General features: G+C 40.3%; 1 long non-coding RNA gene across 23 annotated transcripts in view; it reads right to left on the reverse strand.

Moving 5' to 3' along the window:
• Positions 1–20,648, reverse strand: part of LOC126073658 (uncharacterized) — a 372,441-nt gene that overhangs the window by 151,680 nt on the left and 200,113 nt on the right. For 12 of the 23 annotated variants that reach the window (XR_007516819.1, XR_007516820.1, XR_007516813.1 and 9 more), the window contains 3 exons: positions 20,407–20,542; positions 20,080–20,232; positions 6,762–7,320 (listed from right to left, as the gene is read on the reverse strand). This is a non-coding gene — a long non-coding RNA (uncharacterized LOC126073658). Of the gene's footprint in view, positions 1–6,761; positions 7,321–10,595; positions 10,775–20,079; positions 20,233–20,406; positions 20,543–20,648 lie in introns of those variants that run through there. The other 11 variants (XR_007516810.1, XR_007516808.1, XR_007516811.1 and 8 more) reach the window with 3 other exon arrangements.

Here is a 20,648-nt window from a genome sequence, read left to right on the forward strand (position 1 = left end):
CGTCATTTTTGGTAATGTTTTATATTCTGTTTATGCCTTGTATTACGGCTCCTAACGTTGTCCCTATTTTTTCTTCCATGATCTTTATCGTTTTGGTCTTTATGTTTAGGTCTCTGATCCACTTGGAGTTAGTTTTTGTGCATGGTGTGAGGTATGCGTCCTGTTTCATTTGTTTACAAATGTATGTCCAGTTATGCCAACACAATTTGTTCAAAAGACTATATTTTCTCCAATTAACTGACACTGGGCCTTTGTCAAATATCAGCTGCTCCTATGTGGATGGATTTATATCTGGGTTCTCAATTCTGTTCCATTGGTCTATGTGCCTGTTGTTGTACCAGTACCAGGCTGTTTTGACTACTGTGGCTGTATAACAGGTTCTAAAATCAGGTAGAGTGAGGCCTCCCACTTTCTTCTTTTTCAGTGATGCTTTACTTATACGGGCCTTCTTTCCCTTCCATATGAAGTTGGTGATTTGTTTCTCCATCACATTAAAAAATGTCATTGGAATTTGGATCAGAAGTGCATTGTATGTATAGATGGCTTTGGTAGAATAGACATTTTTACTATGTTAAGTCTTCCTATCCATGAGCAAGGTACGTTTTTCTACTTATGTAGGTCCTTTTTAGTTTCTTGCCGTAGTACTTTGTACTTTTCTTTGTATAGGTCTTTTACATCTCTGGTAAGATTTATTCCTAAGTATTTTATCTTCTTGAGGGCTACTGTGAATGGTATTGATTTGGCGATTTCCTCTTCGATGTTCTTTTTGTTGATGTAGAGGAATCCAAGTGATTTTTGTATGTTTATCTTATAACCTGAGACTCTGCCAAAGTCTTCTATTAGTTTCAGTAGTTTTCTGGAGGATTCCTTAGGGATTTCTGTGTATAAGATCTTGTCATCTGCAATTAGAGATAATTTGACTTCCTCCTTGCCAATCCGCATGGCCTTTATTTGTTTGTCTAGCCTAATTGCTCTGGCTAGGACCTCTAGCTCAATGTTGAATAAGAGCGATGATAAAGGGCATCCTTGTCTAGTTCCCATTCTCAAGGGAAATGCTTTCAGGCTCTCTCCATTTAGAGTGATGTTGGCTCTTCACTTTGTAAAGATCCCCTTTATTATGTTGAGGAATTTGCCTTCAATTCCTATTTTGCTGAGAGTTTTTATCATAAATGGGTGTTGGACTTTGTCAAATGCCTTTTCTGCATCAATTGGTAAGATCGTGTGGTTTTTGTCTTTTGTTTCGTTTCTATGGTGGATTACATTACTGGTTTTTGTAATATTAAACCAGCCTTGCATACCTGGTATAAATCCCACTTGGTCATGGTGGATGATTTTTGATATGTTGATAAATTCTATTGGCTAGAATTTGTTGAGGATTTTTGCATCTATGTACCTGAGGGGTAAAAAAAAATAAAAAAAAAAAATTTTTTTTTTTTTGTCTGTAATTTTCTTTTTTTGTGGTGTCTTTACCTGGTTTTGGTATCAGGGATATGGTGGCTTCATAGAATGAGTTAGGTAGTATTCCGTCATTTTCTATGCTTTGAAATACCTTTAGTAGTAGAGGTGTTAACTCTTCTCTGAAAGTTTGGTAGAACTCTGCAGTGAAGCTGTCTGGGCCAGGGCTTTTTTTTCTTGGGAGTTTTTTGATTACCTTTTCAATCTCTTTTTTTGTTATGGGTCTATTTAGTTGTTCTACTTCTGATTGTGTTAGTTTAGGTAGGTAGTCTTTTTCTAGGAATTCATCTATTTCTTCTATGTTTGCAAATTTGTTAGAGTACAATTTTTCGTAATAATCTGATTCTTTTAATTTCAGTTGGGTCTGTTGTGATATGGCCCATCTTGTGTCTTGTTTGTGTTATTTGTTTCCTTTTCTGTATTTCTTTAGTCAGTCTGGCCATGGTTTATCAATTTTGTTAATTTTTTCAAAGAACCAGCTTTTGGCTTTGTTAATTCTTTCAATTGTTTTTCTGTTCTCTAATTCATTTGGTTCAGCTCTAATTTTTATTATTTGTTTTCTTCTGGTGCCTGATGGATTCTTTTGTTGCTCACTTTCTGTCTGTTCAAGCTGTAGGGACAGTTCTCTGATTTTGGCTCTTTCTTCTTTATGTATGTGTGCATTTATCAATATAAATTGACCTCTGAGCACTGCTTTTGCTGTGTCCCAGAAGTTTTGATAGGAAGTATTTTCATTCTCGTTGCATTCTATGAATTTCTTTATTCCCTCCTTAATGTCTTCTATAACCCAGTCTTTTCTCAGGAAGGTATTGTTCAGTTTCCAAGTATTTGATTTCTTTTCCCTAATTTTTGTGTTATTGATTTCCACTTTTATGGCCTTGTGGTCTGAAAAGATGCTTTGTAATATTCCGATGTTTTGGATTCTGCAAAGGGTCGTTTTATGACCTAATATGTGGTCTATTCTAGAGAATGTTCCATGTGCGGTAGAAAAAAAAGTATACTTTGCAGCTGTTGGGTAGAGTGTTCTGTATAAGTCTATGAGGTCAAGTGGGTTGATTGTTGTAATTAGGTCTTCCGTGTCTCTATTGAGCTTCTTACTGGAAGTCCTGTCCTTCTCTGAAAGTGGTGTGTTGAAGTCTCCTACTATAATTGTGGAGGTGTCTATCTCACTTTTCAGTTCTGTTAATGTTTGTTTTATGTATCTTGCAGCCCTGTCATTGGGTGCATGAATATTTAATATGGTTATATCTTCCTGGTCTATTGTCCCTTTAATCATTACGTAGTGTCCTTCTTTATCCTTTGTGGTGGATTTAACTTTAAAGTTTATTTTGTCAGAAATTCATATTGCTACCCCTGCTCTTTTTTGCTTGTTGTTTGCTTGATATATTTTTTTCCATCCTTTGAGTTTTAGTTTGTTTGTGTCTCTAAGTCTAAGGTGTGCCTCCTGTAGGCAGCATATAGATGGATCGTGTTTCTTTATCCACTCTGAGACTCTCTGTCTCTTTATTGGAGTATTTAGTCCATTTACATTCAGCGTAATTATAGGTAAGTATGTGTTTAGTGCTGTCATTTTGATGCCTTTTTGTGTGTATTGTTGACAATTTCATTTTTCCACTTACTTTTTTGTGCTAAGACATTTTTCTTTGTAAATTGTGTGTTCCTCATTTTCATAGTAGTTGACTTTATGTTTGCTGACTTGTTATGTTTTTCTTTGTTTTTATTTTGAGTTATGGAGTTGTTATACCTCTTTGTGGTTACCTTAATATTTACCCCTATTTTTCTAAGTGAAATCCTAACCTGTATTGTCCTGTATTGCCTTGTTTCCCTCTCCATATGGCAGTTCTATGCCTCCTCTATTTAGTCCCTCTTTTTGATTATTGTGATCTTTTACATGTTGACTTCAATGATTCCCTGTTTTGAGCATTTTTTTCTTTTTAAAGTTAATCTTGTTTTTGTGATTTCCTATTTGAGTTGATATCAGGATGTTCTGTTCTGTGACCTTGTGTTGTGCTGGTATCTGATATTGGTTTTCTGACCAATTTCCTTTAGTTTTTCTTGTAGCTTTGGTTTGGTTTTTGCCAATTCTCTAAGCCTGTGTTTATCTCTAAATGTTTTAATTTCACCTTCATATTTGAGAGAGAGTTTTGCTGGATAAATGATCCTTGGCTGGCAGTTTTTCTCCTTCAGTGCTCTATATATGTCATCCCGTTGCCTTCTTGACTGCCTGATTTCTGCTGAGTAGTCTGAACTTATTCTTATTGATTCTCCTATGTAGGAGACCTCTTTTTTGTCCCTGGAGGCTTTTAAAATTTCCTCTTTATCTTTGGTTTTGGTAAGTTTAATGATAATATTTCTTGGTGATTTTCTCTTTGGATCAATCTTATATGGTGTTTGCTGAGCATCTTGGATAGATATCCGTTCGTCTTTCATGATGTCAGGAAAGTTTTCTGCCAACAGATCTTCAACTATTCTCTCGGTATTTTCTGTTATCCTTCCCTGTTCTGGGACTCCAATCACACGTAAGTTATTCTTCTTGATAGAGTCCCACGTGATTCTTAGGGTTTCTTCATTTTTTTTAATTCTTTTATCTGATTTTTTTTCAGCTGTATTGGTGTCAATTCCCTTGCCCTCCACGTCCCCCACTCTGCATTGCAATTGCTCAAGTCTGCTCCTCTGAATTTCTATTGAGTTGTCTAATTCTGTAATTTTACTGTTAATCTTTTGGATTCTGAATGCTGTCTCTCTATGGATTTTTGCAGCCTATTACTTTTTCTACTATGTTCTTGAATAATCTTTTTGATTTCTTCAACTGCTTTATCAGTGTGTTCCTTGGCTTTTTCTGTAGATTGCCTTATTTCATTTCTGAGGTCATCCCTGATGTCTTGAAGCATTCTGTAAATTAGTTTTTTATATTCTGCAGCTGGCAATTCCAGGATTGTATCTTCATTTGGGAAAGATTTTGATTCTTTAGCTTGGGGAGTTGTAGAGGCAATCATGGTCTGCTTCTTTATGTGGTTTGATATCGACTGCTGTCTCTGAGCCATCTCTAAGATATTGTACTGATTTATTGTATATTTGCTCCCTAAGTCTTATCTTGTTTTGTTTTCTTTCAATTTACATTGATGCGCTACCAGATTGCGCTGTCTTGATTGTTGTAGCCTTGGAATCCCTTATGACCTATTACCAGCTGGTTTTGGCTGTTACCAGATATATAAGCCTAAGAGTCCATTCACTATCCTTGAGTAGAATCTGATTTGGGGTCATCAAGTGTGTGGTGCAGACTGTCACCTATCCACCTAGAGAAGTAGTGGTGATAGTTGTGTGCACCAGATTCTAGTGGGAGTAGGGTTTCACACTCCGCGGGGGGGGGGGCAGGATGCTGACAGGCTTCCCCCAAGTGCCACTGAGGTAGGTGTGTCTCTATTCCTAAAGCACTTTGGTGGGTGGGCTCTGCAGCTGTACCTTAGGCCCTCAATGCAAGTACCTCCTCTACAGATTGGTAGATGTCATCATCCTTAGATGCCTAAGGCAGGAGGCTAGGTGGTCTGGGGGGAGCTTCAGCCCTCAGTTCCCTGTTGTGGGTCAGTGAGGGCTCTGTTGAATACGCAGAGATATCAGACCTGGGAAACTTGTCTTTCCAGTAATCAGCTATAACAATTACAGTCAGATCCCTATCAGAATTGCCTTTTCATTTTAATAGCCGCCTTGTTCCCTGTAGGGATGAAAGCCCAAGACTGTGGATCACATATGTTTGGCTAGAGCTGGTTCTGTATTTTTAGTCCAATTAGGGAATGATTTTTGGTCCCTGGGTATTTTGTAGCTGCTTCTCTCAGGCCAGGAGAATGGGTTAGGAAAAGACCAAAAAAAAGGAAAAACTGCAGCCCACTTCACTCTCTGGCTCAGGAAATCCCAATGTTAATGAAGCTGCCTGGTAAGGGGAGGGGAGGGTTCAGATAAATAGGAGAGAGTAGCACCCTGGAATATAGACAAAGTTACTTATCTTATTTGGTGATTACTGTTTCATCTGAGATTCCTGAGGGGTGTGTAGCCTGTGTGTATTGGCTGGGTTGAGATTGCCCTCAACGGTCAGGCCCGTGTCTTGTGTTTGTGCTGTCTCAGAAACCGTGGTCAGTTCCTCCGCTCCGAATCCAAAGCCCAGTGCCAAGTTTTCCTGGCTAGGACACTGCACTCTAGGTTCCAAAACCAGTCGCTGCCTCCCGGTGACTTCTCCTCCTGTCAGCCGCGTCACTGCGCTGCGTACGTGCACTGGCTGGGCTTACCCCAAGGTCACTTCTGGGGCCAGGGCTGGGTCCCGTGTTTGCGCCATTTTAGGATGCTGTGTTCAGCTCCCCTGTGCTCAGTCCAAAGCCCGGCACAAAGGTTTCCTGACTGGGATGCTTGCTCCAGGCTCTGAAAATAGTTGCTGCTTTTCTGTGGTTGTTTGTTCTCAGTCTCCGTCACTCAGGTCAACTCTTTAGATCTGTGTTTGATGGTCAGGGTTTGTAGATTGTCATGTATGTGATCGATTCACTTGTGTTTCCGAGTCTTTGTTGCAAGAGGGATCTGAGGTAGCTTCTACCTAGTTAGCCATTTTGACCCCACCTCCTGACACTTGCATCTTCATTGCTGTTTTTTTGCTGCTATATTTCTCTGCCATGGATATTTTTTTTTTCCTCTTATTGGAACAATCTATACTAGATATACCCATGGTATATTTCCTCTTATTGGAACAACTTGATACTAGATATACCCATGGCTCACACTTCTGTTCATTCATCCCTCTGCCCAAAATGTCACTGTGGAAGAACCTTTCTAAACAATCTTCTCTCAAGTACACCTCATGAGTATCACTATCAGGTCTCCTCCCTGCCCTCTGCAGCACTCTCATTTCTCCTACTTAAGGACAAGGAGTCTGTTTAGTCACCACTACCTGTATCTCCAGCATGTAGAATATTGCCTAGAACATAATAGGCAAACAGAAAACATATGTGAATCACTTAATTAATCTCTACCTGTGTATTGAGCTGAAGACATTCTTTTCCACATTTTACAGAGGAGGAAATGATACCTGAGGTAGTTGAAGTAACTTCTTAGGGTCACAGAAACTACGATGTTGTTGAAATGGGTTTAAAACCACTAAAATACTTATTTGATATACCCAACCCAAAAGACACATCTCAAGTAAGACTGAATTGAGTGATGGGTAAGCCTGAATCTAAGACTTCAATTCATCTGATGGACATAAAACTGATGTAGTTGAAGGAAAAGTGTAAAAATGCAAAATGAAAACAAAAGCCATGTAGGCTCAACCACGAAACATGTACTTTATTGAAGAAGCAGAAACAGGAAAAACTCTTTATAAGATAGAGCTCTCTGCCTAAATTAGATAACGGATGCCAAAGAGAGCAGGCAAAGCTTCAGTGAAAGAATGTAGGCATTGAACCTGTCCCTCATTTTATAGTAACATGGTATCAACTTCAGGATCTAAGCCTTTTCTCTGTCAGCTCTTGTCTCAGAAGGAAGGTTAGGGAAGATGCAGTCTGTCACCATGGCTGAGGGAGGAAGAAGGAGTCCAGAGACTGGGAAGAACCACTGGATCACATCATTTCATGATTCTGATGAATTCTGGTGTTGTTACTTAAATTTGGGTACACACTTCTGCTGGCAGGTTTGGCATGGCAGCACAGGAGGGCATTTCTGCTGGCATGGCAGAGGAGGGCAACACACAGGTGGGCATGGCGGAGGAAGGCAACACAGCTGTGGGCATTTCTCAGGGCACTTAGGTGGGCACACCACAGGAGTTGGCAGGCAGGGCTGCTTGCACTGCTGCTGATAGTAAGACATCTTTCCTGAGTCTCTGGGAATCTGCAAAATAAATGCATGACAGTGTTTACTGTAGTAACACTCTTGCTGGCTAAGCAAGTCAGTATCCTTTAAATGAGTTCAGTCAATATTCATCTAGTCCCCAACAAAATCTTCATAACTCTGTAGCTTTTCCCTCTTCCCTCTTAGCATCATTTCCTGCTATAGATTGAATTGTGTTTCCCAAAAATATGTGTTGGAACTGTCACCCTTATCCCTATGGTGAAAACCTTGGTGGCATAGTGGATAAGAGCTACAGCCACTAACCCAAAGATGAGCAATTCAAATCCATAGGGGCTCCTTGCAAACTCTGTGGGGCAATTCTTCCCTGTTCTATTTGTCGCTGGGAGTCAGGATCCACTGAACCACTCCTGGTTTTACCTATGGTTGCAATTCTATTTAGAAATAGAGTTTTCTTTGTCATCTTAATCAAAGCATACCTGAGTGAAGTGGCTTCGAAATCTAATCACTTCCGATTTATAAAAAAGATAAGATTAGACACAAAGATGCATACACAGGGGAAGAGAGGTCTCACTTGAGGATCATCTACAAGTCAAACAACCAAGGAACACCCAGGCCTACCAACAAAGAAGGAATCAACACGGCCAAGACCCTGACTTGGACTCTTAGCCTTCAGAACTGCGAGAATATAAATTCCTGTTCTTTAAAGCTACCTATTTGTGGTATTTCTCTCATGGCAGACCAGGAAACTAAGACACTTCCCATCATCTCTTATTCTTTTTTGGCCTTTTTCTCACTCTACCATTTCTTAAAACACAAACATATCCTATATTGAGGTAGCACTAGATAGGGCTGAACTTCAATGTTATCTAGAGAAAAAATACCCGACTTGCTAAACTTCTGAGCAATCCCAAAACAAATTGCTACCAACATCATCTGCCATGAAACCCTGACTGGAAGTCTAACTGATCTTGCCATGGGTTCTTTGGGAAAAAGTGTAAATGTTCAAATGAGGTTCTAAGGGCTTGTACCGGAGAAGCAAATCTTTGGAAACAAACAGAAATGTGGGACAGGACTTCATTTCTTATTCCTTATTCTTCTTCCTATAAGACTGTCCCTTTAACTTCATTTCCCATATGAACGTCAAAGAGAAGCTAAAATATCATATAATTATACCTGCCCTCCACAAAATTCATCATCTAGATTTCCACAAAACTTAAGCATTATTTTCTAAAACAAAAGCCCTTTCTACCACCAATTAAAATCCTCATGCTGCCCAATTGCCCAAAAATGCCTTGCAAGTATTGCACTCACCAAAGTCTCAAAGCCGGTGCCCAACTGAGTGTCATTAGGATGGCAGCAGGGTGGTAGAGTGTCTTTTATAAGGGCTAGCCACCCCTTTAGAAGGGGAAGTGGGACAATGCACTGATTTCTCAACCAAACTGCCATCTGCACGCAATTCCAAAAATGACTTACTACACTCATGCTGATTATCACGAAACTTCCTCGTCCAACATCCTTCCCACCTGGTCAACTGCCCAGTGATTCACCTGAGACTTTGTTTTAGAAGATGGAGCCAGTGTCATGTGGCATGTGAGGAATATGGGGGTTCCCCAACTGAAAGCTGGTAGAGTGGTTGTCTTCCCACAAATCCCCAAACACCAGGTTCCTTGTATATAAAATTTGCCTCCCTGTTCATGCTCCTGCCCAGCATCCAGTTTTATACCTGGGATGCAAAACCTATACTTTATCAAGTCCGATCTGAACACATTTACTCCTCGCCAAAATTTTTATTTTTAATACATTTCACCCTTTTCGACGGCCTTTAGTTATTAGGCTTCATTCTTGATCACTAGTAGGCTTTAACAAGACCACTGTCATCTTTCAGATATCTAGGCCATTACAGTCACACGCTGTGCTTTCCCTATGCCTCCATTTAGTGCAGATTTACATACTGACCTGTATCTATGGCCCCTATGACCATTAACTTACTCTGGTCTATCAGAAACCCAAATTCTTTTTCTCCCATTTTCTTAAAACAACAGTTCAGTACCCGAGCTGCATCCACTTAGAAGCTTTTGCATTTATACTTCCAAAATACTTGGTGCTTATTTCTCCAACATAATTCAATCCACTTGTCTTCCTCTCTGCTATTCAATGTTTAAGTAGTGTTTAGTGTTGTACGCCACTAATTTGTTAACCTCCCTGAAGCCTATTTTCTTCAGCTCTAAATTACAAACGGTAATAATATCACCTCAAAAGATTGGTATAAAAAACTAAATGAGAATATGTGCCTAAATACCTAGCATAATACACATTACATACTGACTTCTAAAGGATTATTGGCAAGGTATAAAAATAATTATCCATAATAATTAACCAGCAGTCACACAAATGTTCAAATGCGTGTTCAGGTAAACTGTGAGGCATTGACAGGTTCTAAAGCAGTTTAGAAGGCACAAACTCAAAAGCATCCTCAATATCTACACATTTACACCTCCCAGATTTCCTGTAGGGACATTCAATGCCTATGCCTTTCTCTGAAAGACCTTCAATACAACAATTTCAGTAGTTCTCAACTGGAGTATGTTAGTGGACTAGAAAAATAAAATATTTTCTTTTGACTGTGTATGAGAGGAATTCCTTAAGAACAAGGGTAACGTAGCCTGGCAAATCGAAGATGAAACCACAGAGCTCTATCCTCTCTCATGATATCCTGGAAAGACAGCATGGGGCCACCTGTTTCTCCATAGCACTACCAGACACAGAACTAATTTCAACAGGCTACTAATCTTGTTTACAATTAGGAAAGTGACTCTTTTCAGAGGTGCCAGAAGGAACAGGGATGTCTTTGAAACATGTGAGGGACTCATACAACATGCTATTTCATATACATATTCTAGGAATTAGAAGCGGCATGTGCTCTGGATATAGGAAATAATTCAGAAATATAAGACATAAAACAGATTTATCAACTTTAGACTTGCTTGCCTTGCCTCCTTTGGGGTTCCTAATTCAGACATTAATATTGGATTCCAAAGTCATCTGATAAGTCATTGGGTTTATAAATAAAGTATGGTGGAATTCAGGGGGTGGGGGGTTGATTTCCTTAAGAAAAGAATTACTAATGAACATTTACAACCCTAGAGACAAAATGATTATCTCTGGTTACACAAAGCAAAGAATCAAAGGGAAGATTGTTCATTCTTATCAAAAATGTGAGCGTCTGAAGCGTTTGTAGAAATTAAATCTTTGCAAATCATGTACTAGTTACATGAAGGTTGCTGGCGGCTCTCCAATAAACTTGTTCTTCTTACTTGCCAGTCGAGTCCATTCCAATTTATGGTGACCCATGTGTGCACAGTAGAGCTCTTCCTTTAACAGGTAGATTGCAAGGCCTGTCTTCCAAGATGCCTCTCCCTGGGTTCGAACCACAAACCTTTCAGGTGAGTAGTGCCACACAAACTTTTTGCACCACCCACGGACTTCATGACACCTAACGAAATTAATAATAAGTACTTAATATTATCTAATAGTGGAATGACTTCAAGTCTGTTCATTTTTCTCAAAATCAATTACCTACAATACTTTTTATAACTCATATCTCTCTTTAAATCTAGAACAGTGTCCAACTCCACCCTCTTTATTTTACTAATATTTGGTTGTTGGTGAGATCAGACGAGTTTTCTCCCTAATATCCCACCTTCTGGATTTGTTTCATTGGTTAATTTGGTGTTACTTAATTTGTTCTTCTATTATCCCCTGTAAATTGGAATTTAGACCTAAACTGCAAATCACACTAAGTGAAAGAAGGCAGTTCCAAAACACTATATAATGCAGAGTTCTGTTTATATAACATTGTGGAAGATGCAAAACTCTAGGGACAGAAAACTGAACACAGTATGCTAGGGACTGGGGCCAGGTGGAGAAAGGCTGCGTAAAAGAAATAGAGAAATTTGAAATTACACCTTAATAAAAATTTATATCTAAAAATAAGACTAAATTTTCGTGGGAATATAACACGCTTAAGGACTAAAAGACTTGTTATTGCAAAAATGTCAACTTTGCTCAAGCTAGTCATAGCATAGGTGTCTTAAGGAGATAAATACTGAACTTTCAAAACAAAACATAGCAATCTGGCTTCAGTCCCACAAGTCTACTAAAAATAATCCTTCTAAGTTCTAGTATATCTTTCTAATCATCAATTTTAATGAGTATTTCCCAGTTTTTATCTTCCTGGACTTCTCTTCTGAATTTCAAAATGTCAACCAATCCATCTTTCTTTAAACTCTCTACTTGTTGGTTTCCATGACATCTATTTTCCTAAACCTGTGCCTGCTCTTTGTTCCCCAAGGTTTGAACTTCATTCTCCAAATGTCAACTGGTTCCCTGGCCCATGACTCCTACCACTTTATGCATTCTCTGATTATGATCCCACCCACTCTTTAAATTTAACAGCCACAAGTCTGTCATTAACTCCTACATCTCCATTTGCATTCCAGAATCCACTTCAGATATAAGAATACCTTTGCCTGCTGAAATCTCTTTCCATATGTCCTCCAATTATCAACCGATTTTCTTTCCTACAAATGAGAAACACCTCCAGTATGCTCTACCATGTACACCTCCAACCACTCAATAACTTCACTTATTTTGACTCTTTTTTCCCCTATGCTCCACTTCTCCAGTCAAATATCTAGTCTGCCAGTTTGGCATCATAAACATTTCCGAAATTCATTTCATCCTTTCTATGCTAACTAGCCTGGTCCTAGTTCAGGCCATCCTCATCTCTTGCCCAGATTATTACCATACTTCCTAACTTCTCTCTCTTCCCCAGTTTTATTTTACTCAAAGCCAGCTTCCGCATTGCAGTCAGAGTGATCCATTAAAAGTCAAATCTATGTCACTTGCATGCTTAAAGTGTCAGGTGCATTACACAGCCCTTCCTTCCCCTCTAGCTTCATTCCTTATTACTCCATGCCTTGAACTCTATACTGCTGTAATATCAAGATCCTTGTAATTTTTTTCACAGGCCATTATTTTTTCCTTCTGCTCAGGGCATTTATTCACTATACCTCTGATACACCTTCTTCATGCTATTTTTACCTGTCTTATGCCGACATTGGATCCCTGGTGGTGCAGTGTTTAAGAGCTCAGCTACCAATCAAAAGGTCAGCAGTTCAAATCCACTAGCCACTCCCTGGGAATCCTATAGGGCAGTTCTACTCTGTCCTATAGTATTGCTATGAGTTGTAATCTACTTGATGGCAAAGGGCTGGTTTGTTTTTTTTTTTTTTTGGATTTGGTTTTTTTTTTTTTTTTTGGTTTATTGCTGACACTATTCTCAAGAAAGCCATCATTATCAATGAAAAGCCCTTTTGTTCCCTTTTCACTAAGGCATGTGTCCCACCTTAGTCTCCCAAAACACTCTGAGCTTCTTTTGTCATATCCATCTACATTTAGTGGACTTCCCACTCATCTGCTTCACCTGGAATGTGCAAGTTCTTTAAAAAGGTAGACTGCTCTTCCCTACTACTACATATTCAGGACATGCCCTGAAACGTGGAACAGAGTAGGTGCTGAGTAAGTATTTGTTGAATATGCACAGGAAGACTGGCACAACATGGTGGCATCAAGAGAGTGAAGCACAGTGAGTGTTGTTTTGTGTTCAAACATGACTGACAACCAGGAGACAAACAATTTTATGGGAGAGCCTGTGTCCTGAAAAATGGAATGTGGTTAGTTATACTTTCCAAAGAGGAGACCACCTATGCCAAGGGCCCATGATTTTCCAGATATCTAGTCTTTCCACTATGTTAACCTTCCCAAAAACATGCATCCACCTGAAGCAATCAGAATTATAAGTAGTAGGATTAGATTTACTCCTACACAAAGATCTCCTCACCTCTCCTTGATGTAAATCTTATGGAAATTCTTTTTGTTTCCATCAATCGAGTTGATCCAAGATAAAAATAATTGGGTTCTCTGAGGACAAGAGAAACTTAAAGAAGACCCAAGTCTCTTCTTTCCTAGTCAGGCATGCCCAGGGCTTCACATGACACAATTTCTACCCCTTTCCTGCCTTTTCTTCCTCCTTGCACCTATGTGCTGAGTGGTCTGGTAGGGCAGATGTGAGAACCATTGTTAAAGTGTGTCTGACCACCAGATTTCCATGGATAGACTCAGATAGAACTGGATTTTGTCCAGCCTGATACCATGGAGGCTCCTGTGGTTGCAGTGTTACTTCTAGCTATGGTTGCGGGAATGGAAGGTTTTTAGTCATTGAGAGTGAAGAGGGTATTGAATGCATATGAGCCTTTTCTCTCAGGGTACTTAAGTTAGTCATCTAGGCTTCTGATGTTTAACTGAAAAGGAGCACATATGAGAAGCTTCTTTCATCAGGCCTTCTGGTGTTGTTGCTGTTGTTGTTCTCTTAGTCCCAGGAAATATTCCTAATAGCAACAGCAAGAAAAACGGCCCCCTCTCTCTCCTCTTTCATACCTAAGCTCTGACCCTGCCCCCTCAAGTGAACAGAACTGGCACTTTCCAATAAAGGAAAGTAACATATTTGCTATCTTCCTCCTTACAATCTTCAGCTCATGGGCCTGAAGACTCCCAGAACAGATATGTCATTTCAGTCATCACTCATCCCCATGGTAGCCCACAATATCAATATTTATAAAAACAAAGATGGATTCTGGATCTGATAAATAGCAATCCTCCTCAAAATCTCCCTGGACACTGAGAACCATCAGCAGAAAGACATGAAATATCCTGATGTGCTCAGCGCTGTAAGTTCAGTGTGCTGGACTCTGGCCTGAAAGGGACAAAATTCAGGGGAGGAAGCTAGACAGGTAGACATCAATCAGGCCATAAACGACCTTATATGTCATGCTAAGAAATTTGGCCTTTGTTTTGTAGGAGACACAAAGCCAGAGAAGGCTTTTAATCAGGGAGATTGAAATCTGTGATTATGAGAGCTTACTTTGATCACAGTGTGTACAACTGAGAAGGTGGGGCTGGAGGCAGAAGGAGTTTATTGGGCTAACATCAAAATCCAGCTGAGAACTGACAAAGATCAACAAAGGCAGAATAAGTAGGAATGGGAAGAATAGATCAGAGTCCAGGACCATGGAATATATAGTAAAATTGGACACTGACACAATCTAATTTGACTCTACCAACATTATAACACAGGTCTCAAAACGTATATGAGATATTCACTGCCGTCAATTTCATTCCAACTCATATGGGCACCATAGGACAGAGTAGATCTACGCTTGAGGTAAGATTCTAACTCATAGCAGTACCATAGGACATATTAGAACTGTCCTTGAGTTTTCCAAGTCTGCAACCTTTATGGCTGCAGACTGCCCTTTCTCCTACAGAGGGGCTGGTAGGTTAGAACTACCCACCTTTTGATTAGCAGCCCAGCACCTAATCGCTTCACCACCAGGCCTGCTTATATGAGATATATGGAACCTTAACAACTGTGGCATGCCATATTACAGCCAGTGCTGTGAAAGAAAAACAAGTGAGCATCTCTTATGGAAAGAGAAAAGAAAAACCCTGAACTATGTAGGATAAATTTGAAAATTACAGGGAGTTATTTCGATATTCAAACCAAGAAATTTGGTTTTACAACTGTTAACAATGAGAGATTGAGAGTGGACTTTGGCAGCTACTGTGCTGCTAACAGAATAATTTATTATCCTTAGACGGCCGAAATTGAAAATACAAGATCTGAATCATGCCGCCTACTCAACACATCATTTTGGGGGTTTACTATTCGTCAGGCACTTGTTCAGATACTGGACTTGGCAATGGAGGAAAAGAAAAGAAAGATTCCTGTCCTCAGGGATCATGTGTTCTCATGGCAGATATATGCCAAAACAATATAAATTGACAAATAAATAAAACAATTACAAATTATAGTAATGTTTTTCCTATTTTACCTATTGCATTGTCATGAGGACCAAGAACTATTTATTCTCTCTACCATAATATCATTAAAAAAATATTTTAGAAGATTCAACAAAAATTACGTCCTAACCAATTGTTTGCTGAGGATGATAAATAGCTTTTAAAATGATATTGGCCTAATGTTTCCCAGGACATATTCAACAGAATACTCCAAGTTGACCACAAATGCTTTCATGATCCTATGAGTAAAGGAAAAGCTATATTCCAAATCACCATCTTGTATCTCTGAGCAATGACTTGGGAAAAGAGGAATCTGCTTTACATTTCAACAAATAATATTACTAGGACACATTATCTGACTTAGCAATTAACATCCACCCAAAAGAGTTGACTTCTCCCACTGACTGGGCAACCAGAGTGTTAGCCTGTTAAATGGTCACCATGAGTACTGTTGGAAATGTTCAGGTTCACAGGAGGGCCCCTTAGTTCAAAGGACTCAATGCAGTGTCTGGGCTGTATTGATGTTGTTGTTGTTGTTAGGTGCCATCGAGTTGGTTCCGACTCAAAGTGACCCATGCACAACAGAACGAAACACTGCCCAGTCCTGCGCCATCCTTACAATTGTTTTTATGCTTAAGCTCACTGTTAAAGCCACTGTATCAATACACCTCCTTGAGGGTCTTACTCTTTTCCACTGACCCAGTACTCTGCCAAGCATGACGTGCTTCTCCAGGGACTGATTCCTCCTGACAACATGTCCAAAGTATGTAAGAGGCAGTCTCGCCATCCTTGCCTCTAAGGAGCATTCTGGCCGCACTTCTTCCAAGACAGATTTATTCGTTCTTTTGGCAGTCCATGGTACATTCAATATTCTTCGCCAGCACCACAATTCAAAGGCGTCAACTCTTCTTTGGTCTTCCTATTCATTGTCCAGCTTTCACATGCATATGATGTGATTGAAAATACCATGGCTTGGGTCAGGCACACTTTAGTCTTCAGGGTGACGTCTTTGGTCTTCAACACTTTGAAGACCTCCTTTGCAGCAGATTTGCCCAAACCAATCTCTCTTTTGATTTCTTGACTGCTGCAAGTAAAATGAAATCCCTGACAACTTCAATCCTTCCTCCGTTTAGCATGATGTTGCTCATTGGTCCAGTTGTGAGGATTTTTGCTTTCTTTATGTTGAGGTGCGATTCACATTGAAGGCTGTGGTCTTTGATCTTCATTAATAACTGCTTCAAGTCATCTTCACCTTCAGCAAGCAAGGTCGTGTAATCTACACAACACAGGTTGTTAATGAGTCTTCCTCCAAACCTGATTCCCCGTTCTTCTTCATATAGTCCAGCTTCTCGGATTATTTGTTCAGCATACAGATTAAATGCATATGGTGAAAGAATGGAACCCTGACCCACACCTTTCCTGACTTTAAACTAATCACTATGCCCTTGTTCTGTCCGAACAACTGCCTCTTGATCTACACAAAGATTCCTCATGAGCACAATTAAGTGTTCTGGAATTCCCATTCTTCGCAAAGTTCTCCATAATTTGTTATGATCCACACAGACAAATGCCTTTGCCTAGTCAATAAAACACAGGTAAACATCCTTTTGGTATTCTCTGCTTTCAGCCAGGATCATCTGACATCAGCAATGATATCCCTGGTTCCACGTCCTCTTCTGAAACCGGCCTAAATTTCTGGCAGTTCCCTGTCGATATCCTGCTGCAGCCTCGTCTGAATGATCTTCAGCAAAATTTTGTTTGCATGTGCTGTTAATGATATTGTTCTATAATTTCCACATTTGGTTGGATCACCTTTCTTGGGAATCGGCATAAATATGGAACTCTTCCAGTCAGTTAGCCAGGAAGCTGACTTCCATATTTCTTGGCATAGATGAGTGAGCACCTCCAGCACTGCATCTGTTTGTGACATCTCAATTGATATTCCACCAATTCCTGGAGCCTTCTTTTAAGCCAGTGCCTTCAGAGCAGCTTGGATTTCTTCCTTCAGTACCACCGGTTCCCGATCATATGCCACCTCTTGAAATGGTTGAATATCTACTAATTCTTTTTGGTATACTGACTGTGTATTCCTTCCATCTTCTTTTGATGCTCCCTGCGTCGTTTAATATTTTCCCCATGGAATCCTTCACTATTACAACTCGAGGCTTGATTTTTTTCTTCAGTTCTTTTAGCTTGAGAAACACTGAGCGTGTTCTTCCCTTTTGGTTTTCCATCTCCAGCTCTTTGCACATGTCATTATAATACTTTACTTTGTCTTCTCGAGAGGCCCTTTGAAATCTTCTGTTCAGTCCTTTTACTTCATCAATTCTTCCTTTTGCTTTAGCTGACCGATCCTCAAGAGCAAATTCCAGAGTCTCCTCTGACATCCTTCTTGGCCTTTTCTTTCTTTCCTGTCTTTTCAGCCACTTCTTGCTTTCTTCATGGATCATGTCCTTCATGTCATTCTACAACTTGTCTGGTCTTCGGTCACTATAGTGTTCCATGTGTCAAATCTGTTCTTGATCTGGTCTCTAAATTCAGGTGGAATATATTCAAGGTCATATTTTGGCTGTCATGGACTTGCTCTGATTTTCTTCAGTTTCAGTGTGAACCTCCCTATGAGCAATTGATGGTCTGTTTTACAGTCGGCCCCTGGCCTTGTTGTGACTGATGATATTGAGCTTTTCCATCATCTCTTTCCACAGATGTAGTCAATTTGTTTTCTGTGCATTCCATCTGGCGAGGCCCACGTGTATAGTCACCATTTGTGTTGGTGAAGAAGGTATTTGCAATGAAGAAGTCGTTGGTCTTGCAAAATTCTATCATTCGATCTCCAGCATTGTTTCTTTCACCAAGGCCATATTTTCCAACTACTAGACCTTCTTCTTTCCCAACTTTTGCATTCCAATTGCTAGCAATTATCAATGTATCTTGATTGCATGTTCCATCGATTTCAGACTGTAGCAGCTAATAAAATCTTCTATTTCTTCATCTTTGGCCCTAGTGGTTGGTGCATAAGTTTGAATAATAGTCATATTAACTGGTCTTCCTTGTAGGCATATGGATATTATATCACTGACTGCACTGTACTTCAGGATAATCTTGAAATGTTCTTTTTGATGATGAATGCAACACCGATCATCTTCAAGTCGTCATTACCAGCCTAGTAAACTATATGATTGCCTGATTCAAAATGGCCAATACCAGTCCATTTCATCTCACTAATGCCTAGGATATTGATGTTTATGCATTCCATTTCATTTTCGACGATTTCCAAATTTCTAGTTTCATACTTCTTACATTCCAGCTTCCGATTATTAATGGATGTATGCAGCTGTTTCTTCTCATTTTGAGCCATGCCACATCAGCAAATGAAGGTCCTGAAAGCTTTAATCCATCCATGTCTTTAAGGTCAACTCTACTTTGAGGAGGCAGCACTTCCCTAGTCATCATTTGAGTGCCTTCCAACCTGGGGGACTCATCTTCCAGCACTATATCAGACAATGTTCTGCTGCTATTCATAAGGTTTTCACTGGCTAATACTTTTCAGAAGTAGACTGCCTGGTCCTTCTTCCTAGTCTGTCTTAGTCTGGAAGCTCAGCTGAAACCTGTCCTCCATGGGTGACCCTGCTGGTACCTGAATACCAATGGCATACCTTCCAGCATCACAGCAACACACAAGCCCCCACAGTACGACAAACTGACAAACTAACAGATAATGCTCTAGCATTATCTCTTTTGAAAAGGCAGTCTGGGAATTGCTATCTCCAAGCTTCACTGCAGTTGTGCCTTGACAGAGCTGCGCCTTCATCCTATAACACACAGGAGTACATGAGAAGTTTAGTACAGCAGAGAGCTTCCTTTGTAGAACAAGAGAGGCATGGGTATCAATCAGGGCAGATTAACCACTAAGCGAGGTATATGTGAGCTTAACTGTGTTTACTTACTAATCTGTAGTGCACAGTTTCACCTGTTTTCACCACAAAACAGATGAAATTATGCACCACAGAAGAGTAAGCACAAGTAAGCCTAAGCATACTTTGCTTATTGGGTAATCTGTACCTAGTATGAATCCTATAGCTACTATTTATTAATCATGTGACTCTTAAGGAAGCTATTGAAACTTTCTGGGCCTCACTGTCCTTCCTTATCTATAAAATTGAATAATAATGCTACCTTCTTCACAATGGGAATTAATTAAGTCAGTGAGTATAAAGTGCTTAGTACACTTGCTATGTTTGAGGCCATTTTTGTAGCTACTGTGTTAGTCCATTGCATTGAGGACCTTCCTCTTTTTCCCTGACCCTCTTTTTGGCCGACAGCCCCAGCAAGGGAAGACCCTCACTGTGCATCTTGGCAGGTAATCCAAAGAACTGACACACAGCGCTTCCAGATTCATACATTAAGGGGAAATTACCGACAAGGGCAAGCAGCTGTTCTCCAGTGGCAGACGGCTAGAGTATTTTCTACAACCACCTGACAATGGACCCAAGCTTATATACCATTCCAGCTCAGACCACGGCTCATTGATTTTCCTCTCATGTCCTTGGGCAGTCAGTGTTCCCAAGGACTTCACGTCTGGGTCCAGATGTTCTCCTTCTTGTTGCTAAGGCATTCTTCAGCCTTGGCTGCTGGCCCAGTCATGCCATTCCCAGCCTTTGACTGAAGCCCCAGTCCATCTCGAATTCAACCCCAGGATGCTTCCGGGAAGACCAACGCTGATTCCATTAAAGGGGGGGGGTATATAAACTGAATAGCTTTACCCTACAATCCACCCGTGTATACCCTCCCAATGTCCTTACAATCTTACCGTCCCCTCTTCCACAATAGCCCTTGGACTTGGGAAGCAGAGGAAAATTGCAAAACCAGACCACGTACTTAGTATAACCAGCAACACAGGAGATGACATAGTAATATAAGTCCCAATGTCATCCAGAAGCCTGTCCGCCAGGCAGACGGGAGGGATTGAAGGCAGCTGGAGACAGGGTCAGTGGCATCATGTTTGATAGAAGGGATGTGTTGCTGCAAGTCCTGCAGAGCCAAAGACACAATTTACAGGCATCAGAGGTATACATGCAACATTCAGTTTTTATTGTGGCACAAGTGCCACCCTGGGTGGTGGTCAGGATGTCAACGGCCATCCTACTCTGAAGGATGACCTTCTGTATTTGTTGAGTCTCCCCATTCAGAAGGATGATAGCCCACCTGGTATTGTTAAGCGCAGCTGTGACAAGTCTGGCTAGCGCCCCTACATGCTACTCCACACGTGTAGTGGTGGCCTGGGGCGAGAACTGGGACAAGTGGCAAAACTACCATGATGTGCGGTGGTAACAGTGCTGGGCTGTTAAAAAAAAAAAGGCTGTTAGAGTTTACTAATTGCTGGGAACACTGGGGAGGGTGGTGTAAACATTAGTTACTAGGTACAGCCGTCCACAGGTGTAGTGCCC

The sequence above is a fragment of the Elephas maximus genome, chromosome 3 (genome assembly GCF_024166365.1).
Source record: "Elephas maximus indicus isolate mEleMax1 chromosome 3, mEleMax1 primary haplotype, whole genome shotgun sequence".
NCBI classification, from domain to species: Eukaryota; Metazoa; Chordata; class Mammalia; order Proboscidea; family Elephantidae; genus Elephas; species Elephas maximus.